Genomic DNA, 14,716 nt, shown 5'->3' with positions numbered 1-14,716 from the left:
TGAGTTTATTCATGTTGTCTTTTTTTTCTGGGGATGGCAAGGGGATAAATAGACTGGATTTGCTTAAGTCCATGGGTCAATTTTTTTCTTGCAAAATTTAAAACAGGCAACAGAGATTTGAAGTTGATAAGAGAATGAAAGCCTAGACAACAGAAATTTATAAGGATTTGCATTTCTGGGCAAGTAGCTGAGGAGAAACCTAATTCCTTTGGTCATATGCCTGGAAGTGTATACTAATTTTCTGCCTTGCTGTAGATGTCATGAGTGAAAAGCGTAGAGAAAAAGATGTGTTCTGAACATTTCATAATCAGGTCTGGGTGTTTAACATTCTTTCATGAGATCATTTTAACTACCACCTTCTTTGGATTAGTGTAATTTCCCCAGGCCTAAACTGAATTTTCAAAAGATTCTGACTTCTTTCTTAAAGGTCACAGAATAAAGAGAAAAGAACCAAAAGATCAATTTTCACAAAGAAAAATTAAGTAGTAAATCATGTGTGATGAAAATATTCAACAAATATTTTTCCTAGAAAAGCCTGTATTTACATCCTTTCTTATAGCAAGAACATTAACATTCTAGATAATAACTATTTATATGGAATTGTATTCTATTCATTTAACTATATGCCACTGTAATTTTTCTTTATCATTATTTCATTATTTGAAGGTAGGTGTCACATTTTTCTTGGAGTATGACTAGTTTGACAGAAAGAAAGACACTTATTATTTCATCAGAAGTTAGGTATTTTTAGTTCCATGCATATCATCTGCTGGTGAAATGAGGCCCTTCCATTTGGGACCCTTTTGTATGGCCTCAACAAATAAAAAAGAAGAAAGATTGAGTAATAATGAATTAAATAATGCAAGAATTAGTATTGTATTTGTATAGTCTATATGATATGCTAACTATCTTTGCACTTAGTTTTTGAATTGTCTTATCAAGTATTTTACTTTACAATGTGTATGTAATAGGATAACCTGATAAGTAGTTAAAACTGTGTCAACACTTCCTCCACTCAAAAGGTTTTCACTTGAGTAGGGTCGAGGCTTAAGCTTGACAGGCAGGCTAGGTTCTGTATAATCAGCTCATGTAGTGGTGGAAAATTAAGCAAGATAATACAATTCTTCAGGGACTAGCAAAAGGGAATGAGCTTGGTCTTCCTTCCTTGTACTCACAGGTGCATATTGGATTGAATCTCATTCATTGAATGCAGTTTGTTGGTCCATTCTGACACATCTGCTCCAACTAAAATGAGTTCAATTAGCTAGAAATTCAGCTTTAAGGTCTTTCCTTGATGGTAAAAAGTGTTTGCAATTTGCTTCTGGCAATGTAGTGTGTCAGGGCCTCTGTAAACATTAAAAGTGAGGCAATTCATGTTTCTCAGTTTCCAAACCTCCAATTTGACTGCGAAGAGTTACCACAGAGCCCTATCTGTACTCGGCTACTGCTCAGGTATTTGACCTGAGATCAAAGGAACGTGTCAGAATACTCCAGCCTCTCAAAGCTCTCTAATTAAAAAAACTATGTTGCAAAACAATAGGATTTTTAAAAATACTGTTTTCTGCTGTTAGTGTAAGTATCAATAACAACAATTATATGAATTGTTATGACTAAAATAAAATGTAGCTTGAAATTGTCGGAAAATAATTGCTAGCTTTCATGGTGGATTAGTCTTGGCTAACACCCAGACACCCACACAACCACTCTTATTTCTCCTCAACATTCTGGGGAAGAAAATAGGCTGAGACAGCTCAAGGTCAAGATAAAGGTAGAGCATTTATTAGCTAATTATTCTCATGGGCAAAACAGACTTGAACAGCAGTTAAAATGTATAAAGCATATTTCTGAAATTTCAAGGGCCATTTAGAAAAAAATCTATGGAACAGCCTTTTGTAAAATCTTGTTTCTGTGTGTATGTGTTTGATATTTATGGACTGGTACTCAAGTGAAAGGAAATTTCTTAGATAACCAGCCAAACCTCAACATGTATACCCTTCAATCAAATTTCAAAATAATTTGGATTTTATTTTTCATTTTAATTTTCATTGCTAATTAATTTTTTTCAAATTAATAAGAAATGTTGGGAAAGTTTTGCATAGAACATCCTTAAAAAATGAAGTTTCAACAGTCATTTAATAGAATTTGAAAACACCAAATGCATTGCACAACTCAGAGTATACAATGCTTTTTTTTTTTTTTTTTTTTTTCCTCACAGGGAACAGCAAACAGTAGTGCCATAAATATGTAGACAAACTGAGTCTAATAAACAGATAGTCTTGACAAGTGTAATGGGAAGAATTCTAACACAAATCTATAGACAATTCAACAGTTTTAATTCTGAATTCATCTTTCATTACCCACAAATTTTGAATGAATGAGAACATGTTTAAATAAGTTAAATTATAGACTGATAGTAGCTGAAAAGAGAAACTAAAGACAGACAAATCTTTAGTAACATTTAATTTCAGCTAGTTAATCTGACTTGCTCACATAGACAAAAATGCCCAAGAGGAAAGTCATATCCAAATTTATATTTCCTGGAACATACTAGATATGAAATATAGTTCTGTGAGTTTAATTTAAATCAAGTAAGAGGTCAATTATAGGGAAAAAGTTTTAGATTGACTAATTTGATATTTAGTTTTCTTTTGATAGATACAGTGTAGTTAATTGTTTTCACATGCCCTTAGGAATATAACAATGTAATATTTTAAATTTACTTACAATTTTATTATAATGTAGAAAACATAATTTGGAAATAGTTTAATATATTCACTTATCTTGAACTCCTTAATGAAAATCGCATAGGTTATTATTTATGCAAAATTAAGCACTTAAATTTGGCCTAGGCAATTTCAGACAGATAGAAGGAAACATAAGCATTTGAAACTCTGATTTAAGTTTTTGATTCACATGTCAACTAAAGTGACCAGGCTGATTTGAATTTTGAAATTTTTTTGCATAATACTTTTAATTTCTTTACAAACAAAAATAATTCAAAAACAATATTTTCTGGACACTATAAAATGATTAATACATTTGAGAGTGTTCTAATTTACCTGCAGAGAATTCAAGAACACAGAGAGGTGAAATTCAATGAATAAATTAGAAAAAAAAACTTTCTCAGCTTAAGTTAGAATGCAGACATCAGCAAATTTAGTCACCTTTTTTAAGTGCTTACCCTGATTAATATATCATCCCAGCATTTTTTTAAACTTGCATAATCTTAGGGACATTGTTTGGAGTTGTTAATGTGTCAGTCATTTCTATTGAATATTAATGGTTGTCAAACTAATTTTCTTCATTGAAATAAGGCATCACAATTAAATTTTAAGCTTATCTTGCTGATATTTTTTAATGTAATGTAATGCATTCTGCATGTTATTCCTCTTTTTTGATATGAAACATAGAAATAAATGAAAAAAGAATCCAATAAAAAGAATTAGTTTTCCTAATCAGGCAATTCTTAAGATAAATGTAAAAAAGACATCTGAAAAACTGAACTCAACAATAGAATTTCATAAAAAAAGTAATTTTCATACACAGATAATACTTGAAGTTTTCCATATTGGGTAGAAATCTCCTTAATGCTGAATTTCTAGATACGTACTAGTTAAGGCTCATTTTTCTGTGATAATTGGATTTTATGAGGATCTTATGTTGGCCTACTCCTCAGGTAATTATATTTTTTAAAAGAAACAATCTGTTTCTGCTGAAACAATTTTCAAATCCAACTAGTTCAGTGGCTTTAAATTGAGCAAAACTGAATATAGATACTCATTTGGGAGAAAGAACATGTCTGTTCCCTAAAAATGCAAATTTTATGGGAATGTACTACAGCTTGCAAGAATACAAGCAATTTGGGTCAACTAGCAAGCATAGATAAATAAGTGCTAAAATTGAAACTTCCTTTCATTGTACTGAAACCTCCTTGGTATTATTCAAAGAGTGCTGATGAGAATTGTGTTGTTTTAATGGCTTTTTTCTACAACCCATTATTTCATGAGTATAAACCTAGATGAAGGTGAAAAGGTCTTGAGATGAAGAAATAATTTTGACAATCTCAAAAGTATTCCTCCCTAAGTGCTAAGCAATGCAGCCATTTCTTCATGATAGGGGTTTAAATAATAGAAGCCATCTCTAGATGTGACTGGTAGGAGGGCCAATATCCACATCTAATGTGAGAAATAGTTAAAACTATTAGTTTTAGTATTAGTTTATGTATATATAAATATTAACTAAAGGCAAATATTTGGGTGATTTAGCAAGATGATTACCTTGTCAGATCTGAAATATGATTATAAAGAGATATTTTATGATAAATGAAAAGACCCATTACTTAAAGGGTACATGTTATTAGAGTGAAAAAAAAATTGTAAATTCATGGACCCAAATGGGTACTATTTTGCTTCAAATATTTATGGAAATACTATGTTGTCTATATTTGGTGATAAGTGCTTGTTGAAAAGCTGATATGTCATCCTATCCAGTTTTTGATGCAAGACTGTATTAACCTTGAGCTCAGGATGATATTAATCCTTCTTATGCTCTCCTCACAGAATACAGCAGTGTGTCATCTACACCATGGATACATTATAAAATCAACAGGATTTTTCAAGGATGTTGACAAAATTGAGAAAGTGAAAAAACAAAAAAAGCTGTCCTTATGAGCATACAATAATAAAAAAGCTAAAAATCCCCCAATGCTGAAAATCAAACAGGTTGTCTACTAGCTTATATGAACAGGTATTTGTTTCATTGGAAGAGAAAAAGACCTCTCATGAATAAAATATTTTAAATCAGAAAGTCTACCATAACTGATCCACAAAAATTAATGAAAGAAACATGCAATTCCACTGTTGAAGCAAAAAGTAATAGCATTAAATAATAGATGGACCAAAGGGGACAGAGAGAAAGAAGATGATATAGAGTTATATTATAAATATTTCTAGGTGTATGTAATATAATCCTTTTTACTTTTATAGACATTCTTGACAATACTTTATTTGAACTTCAAATTATTTTTTTGTGCTCCCTCAGATATGTGCCAGAGTAGAAGATTGGAATTATTTAATTTGAAGATGAATCTTTTTATATGTGTTACTGCTTTCTGGAATAAGCATGTACAGCTTCCACCACAATCCACAGACTCAATTTCATTCTACTTTTGATCATTTCATTTTGTGTGTGGAAGACCATATCCGATGAGTTGAAGCCAACAGCTCTTTATCCCAGTGGACATCAGTAATAAGTGGTGTGTATCAAAGTTCCACACTAAAACCAGTACTGTTCAATATCTTTATTAGTTACATAAACAGTGGGATTTCATATTCTCTCAGCTAATTTGTGGATAACCAAGGTGTATGGTATGGCTGAACACATGTGATGGATAGGGTGCCCCCCCTTCCCCCAAATTGTTGTCATTTTAAGAGCAGCAGGTGATTAAGCCCAGCACAGCCCTCCAGCCCACACACTGGAGGGGAGGATCAGAAGAGTAAAACTGAGAACACTCATGGGCTGAGATAAATGCAGCTTAAAAGGCAAAGCAAAAGCAATACATGCCAAAAAAGCATAATAAGGAATTAATTCACCACTTCCTATGGGCAGGCAGGTGTTCAGCCATCTCTGGGAAAGCAGGGCTCCATCCTGCATAACACTGATTTGGAAAGTCAAACATCATTAACCTCTTCCTTCTTCTTCCCCCAGCTTTATATGCTGAGCACTGTATCATATGCTATGGGATGTCCCTTAGGGACAGCTGTCCCAGCTGTGTGCCCTCACATCTTCTTGTGCAGTCCCATCTTCCTCGCTGATGGATTGGGGTGAGAGACAGAAAAGGTCCTGACTGAGCACTTCTCAGCAATAACAAAACCATCTCTATATTATCAACATTGTTTCCAGCCTAAAACAAATACACAGCCCCACACCAGTGAGTGTGAAGAAAATTAACCTTACGACAGCCAAAACAAGTACAAAAGGGATCTTGACAGGCTTCAAGAGTAGGCACACGTGAATCTCATGAAGTTCAGCAAGCCAAGTGCAAAGTCCTGGATGCGGGCTGGGGCAATCCCCAGCATCCATACAGGGTGGAGGCTGGTGGTTAAAAGGTTGGACAGGAACTAGCAATGTTTTCTTTCAGCCCAAGAGACCAGCTGTGTTGTGGGGTGCATAAAAGAGGTGAATCTGCCCCCATACTCTGCTCTGATAAAAGCCAAAAGGGAGTACTACATCCATATCCAGGGCCCCAGCCCAAAGCATGGACTTGTTGGTAGAAGGGATTGAAAATGACTCCTGTGAAGACAGGCTAAGAGAAATGGGGCTGCGCAATCTGGAGAAGAGAAGGCTTTAGGGAGACCTTATTGCAGCCTTTCAATATATAAAGGCAGTTATAAGAGAGAAGGAGACATATTTTTGTACCAAGGTCTGTAGTGACAAGAGGAAACAATGATTTAAACATTGTTTAAGGTAGGTTTAGAGCTAAGGAGGTGGTGAGGTGCAGGAACTGGTTGCTCAGAGGAGCAGTGGGTGGCCCATCCCCAGCAGCGCTTAAGTCCAGGTTGGGTGGGGCTTTGAGTAACCTGGTTGACTAGAAGGTGTTCTATATAAGTGAGGTTGCTCAAGATGATTTTTGAAGGTTTCTTTCAACCCAAGACATTCTATGATTCTGTAATCACCATATAGAAAAGCATTTCTGTATCAGTAGAAAGCAAAACAAAACAAAACAAAAACAAAAACAAAACAAAACAAACAAAAAAACCCCACCCAAAAAACCCAAAAAACAAAAAAAACAAACCAAAACAAAAAACAACCACAAAATTCCATGGAGAGATTAACAATGGAAGGAGAAGACTGTGGTTGGCTTCAGACACAACAAGATGGCATTTCTTGTAGAATGTGTGTCCTAGAATAGTAGAATCATGTAGGTTGGAAAAGATCTTTGCCATCATCAAGTCCAGCAGTCAACTTAGCACTGCCAAGTCTACCCTTAAACCATGTCCCTACGCACCACATCTGCACATCTTCTAAACACCTCTCTCCAGGGGCGGTGGCACAATCACTTTCCTGGGCAGGCTGTTCCATTGCCACCATCCTGGCAGTGTGACATAATGACTTTGCTGACTCTGATTTTACTGATATCTTTAGCTCTTAGTCATTGATTATCATCATCAGTAGAAATTATTATAGATAGCCATAAAATATTTACTGCTTTATAAAGAAAATCATCTCAAAAACCAGTGAAATTAAAGGAGAATTGTGTGATTTGCTAGCATGAATTACAAACTTACATGTTCCAGGTGTTTATTAAGTATTTAAGTACATTTGCATTTGAAGACATAAAATGATTTATTATATAATACATAGTCTTTTCCAATTTTATTTTATTTAACAACAGTTAATTTAATCTCCAGATTTAATGAATCCATTCACCAACAGATTAAATTTTTCTATGAAATTTTCAGAAGCAATGTAATGTAGTCACCTTCAGTCTGGAGTCTTCAGACCACAAATTAACATAATGGGATACCCTAATTTTTTCTGCATTAAGCATGAACGTGTTTATTGAAATATTTCCAAAGAAGTTATAAACAATGAATGTCTTTTCTTCTAATGTAAAAAGTTATATCTAACTACAAAATAAATTGCTGTCTGTCATTCAGAATTCAAATAAGGTATTTAGACAACGAAAAAGAATGTTCAGGTTCAAAGAAAACTTAGTTTTTAAGCCACAATTTCAACAGAACAAACTGGATACAGAGAAAAATCTCAAAACATTAAGCAGCAATAAATGATGGTCTTACCAGTGTGAAAGAATATGTATGCAAATTTTATCTATGAAATGTAAACATAATTTTGTTATTAAAGTGAAAACCTTTTCACTGTAGTTGCTGTAATATTTATTTAATTCTAAAAATTGGAATATGGCTTTGCTGGGTAATCTTGTCATTATAACAGGAAATCCATACCAAAATAAATTGAACATTGTAGCACTCTGTTACCATCTAATAAACTTTGTTGCCATTTGTCTAACAAAAATATTAGGAGTGTGGTCTGGTGATCTGAGTAGTGGGCTGTGAAATTGGCACCTGAATTTGCCACCACTAGATGTGACCTTGAGCATTCTGCTAAAATATAAATCTCATTATATATCAAAAGCACATATAATTGAGAAACAAGTTATAAATATCTCAGAAACTGAATGACATAAAAGGTTAATAAAAGAAATTAGTCAACATGTTTGAAAATGTATGATGTGTGTTACCTTATACATCAAATTACTATCAGTCTTATCTGAAAATAGGATATCAACAAAGACTTGTATAATACAGAGATCTAAAATGTGTTGGATGCCCCATAGAATATCAGGAAAAAATTCTACACTTGAATATAAGCGTCCTTAATCTTCATTGACAACTACGTGAAAATGTATTGTTTGAGGTTACGAGTTGTACTGCATATATCCATGTAAAACATGCTACTGTGAAAAGTTTTAATCTTCTTTTTTGCATTTTCTTTAACAAAAGAAATAGACCAACCCTTTCTTCTCACTTTTTATTTTTTCATTTCAAAAATTAGACTTTTGTGCCATAGTGTTGATCCTTCTGTTCTTTGCACTTCCTGCTGATTTAAGCTCTACCCATATTCAAGCACATCCATTATTTACAACATTTTATATTACATCAGCTCAGAAATATTGGGGCAACAAAGTCCAAGTAATGGCAGAAAGCTCTAAAGTAATGATCATTACTGTTTCAAGCGAGTTTTGTATTACCACTTGTGTAGCACTTTAGCCTTCCACCTTCCCACTGAAATTTCACAGAACACAGCAAAGGGACTTTGTGGCTTACAAAAAGTTTTATGGATTGACTTTAACATGAAGACCAAAATTTGGAAGAATTTCAGACTGAAGACTTCCTTCAGTGTGGTCTATTAATAAAAAATGAATAGAGAAATAGTAAAATGGTTTAAAAGTAGATACTAAGAAGGAATATAATTTTAAGAGAGTTTTGACAGCTATTATCTGTTCTAGTTGCTATCCATTCTTGTTAAATATATGTGAGAATTCTATGGCAAAATAAAAAGGATAAACTTCCTCCTTGCCATCAGAGGGACTGTGAAAAAGGACTAAACATTTGAGTGGCCCAAAACAGAAAGATAGCGGATAAATGTAAATATTTCCTGGATGAGTAAATCAAATACATCCAGGAGCATTCCCCATCACTGAAGTCAACTAATAGAGAACTGCCTGTATCTGTGGTGAAAATTTCCTTTAGTCTGCAAGAGGGAGTGACAATGTGCAATAAAAATAAAGAATACCTATAATAAGATACTATTATATTGTTATTAATAGTAATATAATAGTAATAATAATAATATAAGGAAGAAATATGGAATATCATAATTGCTCATATATGTACATAAATTAAAATACTGGTTTTCTTGGGTCAGAAGTATTTAACTTATCATTACTATTTTATTTTAGGTCTGTCTATAGTTGCCATGTCAAAATTTGTAAAGACCTTCTATTTATATCAAAACCATTTTAGACACATTTAAGTATAAAATCTCAGGAAACTGTAAGAAAGTAATATACTCTATTCCTAGGGTGGCCCATGTCACAAAATGGGAAACAAATCATAAATGCATGAATGGATAGTTTTAAGCTGTCAAAAATTTCCATAACATGGAATTTAGACATTATTAATGTTCTTGAATTCAAAAAAATGACTCAGTCAACCTGCTCACAAGTTCAGGCTGACCTCAAGGGAATTTTAAATTGAAGTAGTTCCTTTTTGAAGAGCATAGATCTCAAAACACCTGAACTTCGGTGTTTGTGTTAGTACACCAAACTGAATTGCTAGAAATTCAGCTCTTGCTTAAAAATCAGAGCCATGCAGAGGCAACACACAACATTGCCAAGGCACACAGGGGAACCTCTCTCTCCTGTGTTCAGAGCATTTCTAATGTGCAGTGACAGCCCTGAGTTCAGCAAGACACAGAGCAGTCACAATCACTTTACAGGGTACGCCTGTTGGCACTGTCACCACCAGTAACTTTTATACAGTGGTCTGTTCTTGACATTATTTAACCAGCAGTTGTGGAACAAAGATTCTGAATCCTCCACAGCATGTCAATATGTAGTCAAACACCAAGCTCTAGGCCTCTAGATAGGCTAGACAGTCTCAGCTGAAGCTGCCCCATTTAGAGTTTCAAATTTCATGACTAGCTTCTGGCAGGCTTCACTGCCTGTTCAGTTCTGTTTCACAAAAAATAACTGAATAAAAGATTTTTACCAGAGAAAATAATGAATGGATTTCATCCCCAAATACAGACCACGTACTCAACTGAATGATTTAAATATTTCCCTAAAATTATGTCGGTGTGTCTCAATGAAGTAAGATTTTTAGAAGGATACCAAGCTGATCTAAACATAACTAGAGATCTCTAGTATAAAACATGCAGGCATATATTCAAGAAATTTAAGGATGAAAAGCCAAAATATGTCTCAACTGAAGACTGCAAACTGCATGAATAAGAGAAGTTACGTGATGACCCTAATATAGCAAGAACTCCATCAATGAAAGACACAGAACACTTGTCTATAGAGCTCCAAACCCATTTCCAGAGTATTGAAGGATGTCAAAGATAAAAGTATGAATAAATTTTAAATTCAAATATTTGGAGGGTGAGTGGGGAGGAGGGTCCTCCTTTCCACCCCTTAAATTATCTAGAAACAAATTGCAAGGTTATTATTTTTCAATTCAGAAAAAAATTGCAGTTTCTATATTTTACATATAAAAATTCAGACAATTCCTTAAGAGAGGTGATGTCTTCAGAGAGTCTCTTTCCGTTTCAGAGTTCTCTTTCAAAAATTTGAAACCAAGCTGTAATATTTTTGCAGTGGACATGTTTCACAATCTGGGAACTTTTTCTACCGGTTTCATGTGGTGTTGGTTATGAAAACCTATTAAACATCTCTAGCACCTCTAAAAATATTTCCTCCCTTTGTGCATCTTGTTTCAAAGTTTTATTAATATATTAGCGTGAGACTGGGAACAAAGAATACATTTCACCAGAATGGTGGGAAATCCCATGAGTTTTCTCTCATTGTATTTTCAATTTCATTGTGCAATTTTGAGATGTGAACTCTTTTTTTCTAACTGTAAGTACCTTGTATAAGATATGGTTATAATAACAGAATATCCTGATTTTTATCACCTGAAGGCAAAATGACATCTATGGAGTTTAAATTATTAGCTCTTCTCCAGTTCATGGAGTAAGTGTTTAGCTTTTCAATAATGCTTTTAATTCTGAGTTAGAAACAATATGAAGTCCTGTTTGATTACTTGCACATACAAAAAATAAAACCTCACACCTCCATAGACCTTTAAAACCAGTGAACCTATCACTAGCTCAATTTGGAATAGTCTTACATCCTTTGAGTTTTAATTTAATGAAATTATTTTTTTGAATACTGTTATGAAGAAGGTGAAACAAAAAATGAAACTCAATTAATAAGATCTTTAGATTGCTTATGAGGTCACCAGTGCTTAATTCACCAACAAATCACCACCTGTTACCTGTTTCATTTCCAAGCCAAAAATAGTTTCTTTTGATTGTTGCTAAACAGCTCTTAGGAAAATCTGAATCATCAGATAAGCATTGTCTTCTTGATTCTATTAAACCCTTGATACTTCTAAACTGTCGTGTTGTAAAATCGGGGACTGAAATCTACATCAGTTAGTTAAAAAGATACATTGAAAAAAGAAATTAACTGTCTTTCTGCGAGTAAAAGCTAGGATGCTTTCCTTTAGGATGATTAGGATAATTAACTTCATGCTAATTCTTTAGTTTGGATGACAACTACTACTCTGAAATAAGTCTCACAGCCTTCCCCTAATAATGTGCTTGCATAGTGTTTGGAGCATGTGTTAGATTGCTTTTATTATGAAATTAACTTGGAAAAGACAATCCAGGAGTCTACAAGATGTGCTCTAGCTGTATAAGGATGTAAAATCATAAAATAGAATGATAGAATGTTTGATTCTATCATCATGATTTATAATTTAAGGCATACAATGTCTGACTGAATATAACAAGTTAGTATGAAATTAAAACAAAGCCAATTTGTAGCAGTACCATAAGTTTACTTCTCTGATTTTTTCTATCTACCCCAATGTGACATGACTTAGAATTAAATTATCATTAAGGCTGATCATAGCTGCCTAAAAAAAATTAAGAACTGTGGTAATAACAAGAACAGTAACAACAACAAAAATAATGTTACATATACCCCACTGTTTAAAAAAAGAAAATAATAATTATAAAAAGGTAATAAAAATATATCAGTTTAGCATTTCTGAAACCTTCTAAAACATATGGACACTGGTGTAAGCCATTAACATTAGTTTTCCTTTAACTTTGTACCCATTTAAAATCACCTTGTGCTGCCCTTCATATGATATAAGAGGATTTGATTCACCTTTCTCCTGAGAATAGATGGAAATTTTGTATCAGATAAAACAGGAGAAAAAGACCATAGAATAAAGACTGCACACTGATATTGAAGATCCCCACAAAAAAAAAAAAAAAAAAAAAAAAAAAAAAAAAAAAAAAAAAAAAAAAAAAAAAAAAAAAAAAAAAAAAAAAACCAACTTCCGAGAAAGCTAAGGAAGGATGGAGGGGTGAATTAATAAGAAAGCAGGAAGGTATAATTCTGTTTCTCTTACTCTTCAGGAATCACCCTTTTGTTCAAACTCTTCTTACTTAGCCACCAAAGAAAATACTCTTGAGATGCTGTTTATGACATGTCTTAGATGCATAAGATGAGCACAGTATTTGTGTACATGTGTGTACTTTTCTCGTGCAAACTTATCAGTTATACATTTATATGGACATATGGATCAAGTCCAACTTCTGGCCCTGCACAGCACCATCCCCAAGAGTCACACCATGTGCATGAGAACATTGCCCAAATGCTTCTTGAACTCTGTCAGACGTGATACTGTGATCATGTCCCTGAGGAGCCTCTTTCAGTGCCCAAACAGCCTCTGGGTGAAGAACTTTTTTGTGATAACTAACCTAAACCTCCCCTGACACAACTTCAGGCTATTCCCTCAGGTCCTGTCACTGGCAATCAGAGAGAAGACCTCAGTGTCTGCCCCCCTTCTTCCCCTCATGTGGCAGTTGTAGACTACATGAGGTCTTCCCTCAGTCTTCTCTTCTCCAGGCTGAATACACCAAGTGACCTCAGGCACTTTTCCGAGGGCTTCTCTTACAAAGCCCTTACTATCTTTGTATCCCTACTTTGGATGCTCTCTAGTAGCTTTATTATTTCAACAGAGTTATCTGATTGATATGCTGCAGAATATTCTTACACAGACGGTCTGAAAATCTGCAGCTGCATCAGCAGCCAGCAGTATGCAAAGATTAGTCAGACAATTCCAAGTCGAGGAGTAAAACGTCATCAGCCTAGTGACAAAAAGTGTGAAGGCTGGGACAGTTGGCAAAGAAGACAAGGAGGCTGGGTTCCAGGCAATTTATTGTCACACATTTACACAATTTGATTCAAAGTCCATTAATACGCTAACAATGTCATTATTCATGCAATTTGAAAATGATAGTACTTAATCCTTTTTTATTTTAAATTGGATTTTATCAAGAACATCCTAAAAAGAGTGGGCTGTTAGTTACTAGTCCATTAGATTTACAATGAACAATGACATACCATGGATGATTTAGGAGTTATCTACCCAAAATCATGAGCACATTTTCTGAGGAGACTAATTCATGCTCTTCGCAAGTTCTACAGCAACTCAGTTTTAGATGCTTGTGCCTCACATACTTGTGAATGTATAGGAGAAAGAAAATGTAACACTGAGTGGTGGGAAACACTTCCAAAATGAAAATGCAAAATGAAGATTTCAACATATAGCAAAGCAAAATATGTTTGTTTTCCTAAAACATGTTTGTTTTCCTACTGACAAAATGCAGAAGTCTTTCTCCTGTTCTTCCACATCTGACTGTTGGTCAGATATCTCCTACCACCCTTTCAAATCATCTCCAATGCTTGTTAGGCTACATATTAGTTCCATTTTCCAGAAATCTACCTGATAAAACAAACAGTAACTGTAAAGTCATTACAGAGAAAAAGTAGAATTTCATACTTCATTGCATCAAGAATATGTCAATTTACCAACATTATAATCACATCTGGTTTCACAAAGTAATATTTGCTCTCACAAAACACGGACTGTTTCTCATAAGCCAGATGGTTGGACAGAGAGAAAGTTCATATTTAATTGTTCTATAAATAGATTAAGTAATCTAACTCTTCAAATTTTTTTTTTTTTCACTCAGCCAAATTTGTTGCTATAATTATCACCAATTTGGTCTATTTTGAGCAAGGGAAACATTAGTATTTCTGAACAGTTTTGGTTCATCTAGAGTGGCAGGAATCTAAAGGAAAGAGGACTAACTCTAAGTCTGCTTAGCAAAATTATATGGAACAAAGCATACAGCATGTGCTTTATTATTTTAGCACATTCTGCAGAACATTCAAGTCTGCACAGACTGTTCTGGAAATTTCTCCACAGAGTTAAGCTAAGAAGGGCCACATGCATTTGTAACCCCCAAAAATTCCCAGAATGCAACAGTGTATTGGTAGCATAATTTAATTCCCTTTCAAAAGCAAATTGTTCCCATCAGGCTCAAGAGA

General features: G+C 34.0%; 1 long non-coding RNA gene across 1 annotated transcript in view; it reads right to left on the bottom strand.

Annotated features, from left to right (window-relative positions):
- Positions 1-12,653, bottom strand: part of LOC136357802 (uncharacterized) — a 281,008-nt gene extending 268,355 nt beyond the window's left edge. Inside the window, exon 1 of the long non-coding RNA XR_010742957.1 lies at positions 12,577-12,653. This is a non-coding gene — a long non-coding RNA (uncharacterized lncRNA). The remainder of the gene's footprint in view (positions 1-12,576) is intronic.
- Between the last annotated feature and the right edge of the window lie 2,063 nt (positions 12,654-14,716).

This window comes from Sylvia atricapilla, chromosome 2 (genome assembly GCF_009819655.1).
Source record: "Sylvia atricapilla isolate bSylAtr1 chromosome 2, bSylAtr1.pri, whole genome shotgun sequence".
In the NCBI taxonomy this organism is placed as follows: domain Eukaryota; kingdom Metazoa; phylum Chordata; class Aves; order Passeriformes; family Sylviidae; genus Sylvia; species Sylvia atricapilla.
Note: the sequence above shows the minus strand (reverse complement) of the source record. Positions and strands in the feature narration are given on the sequence as shown.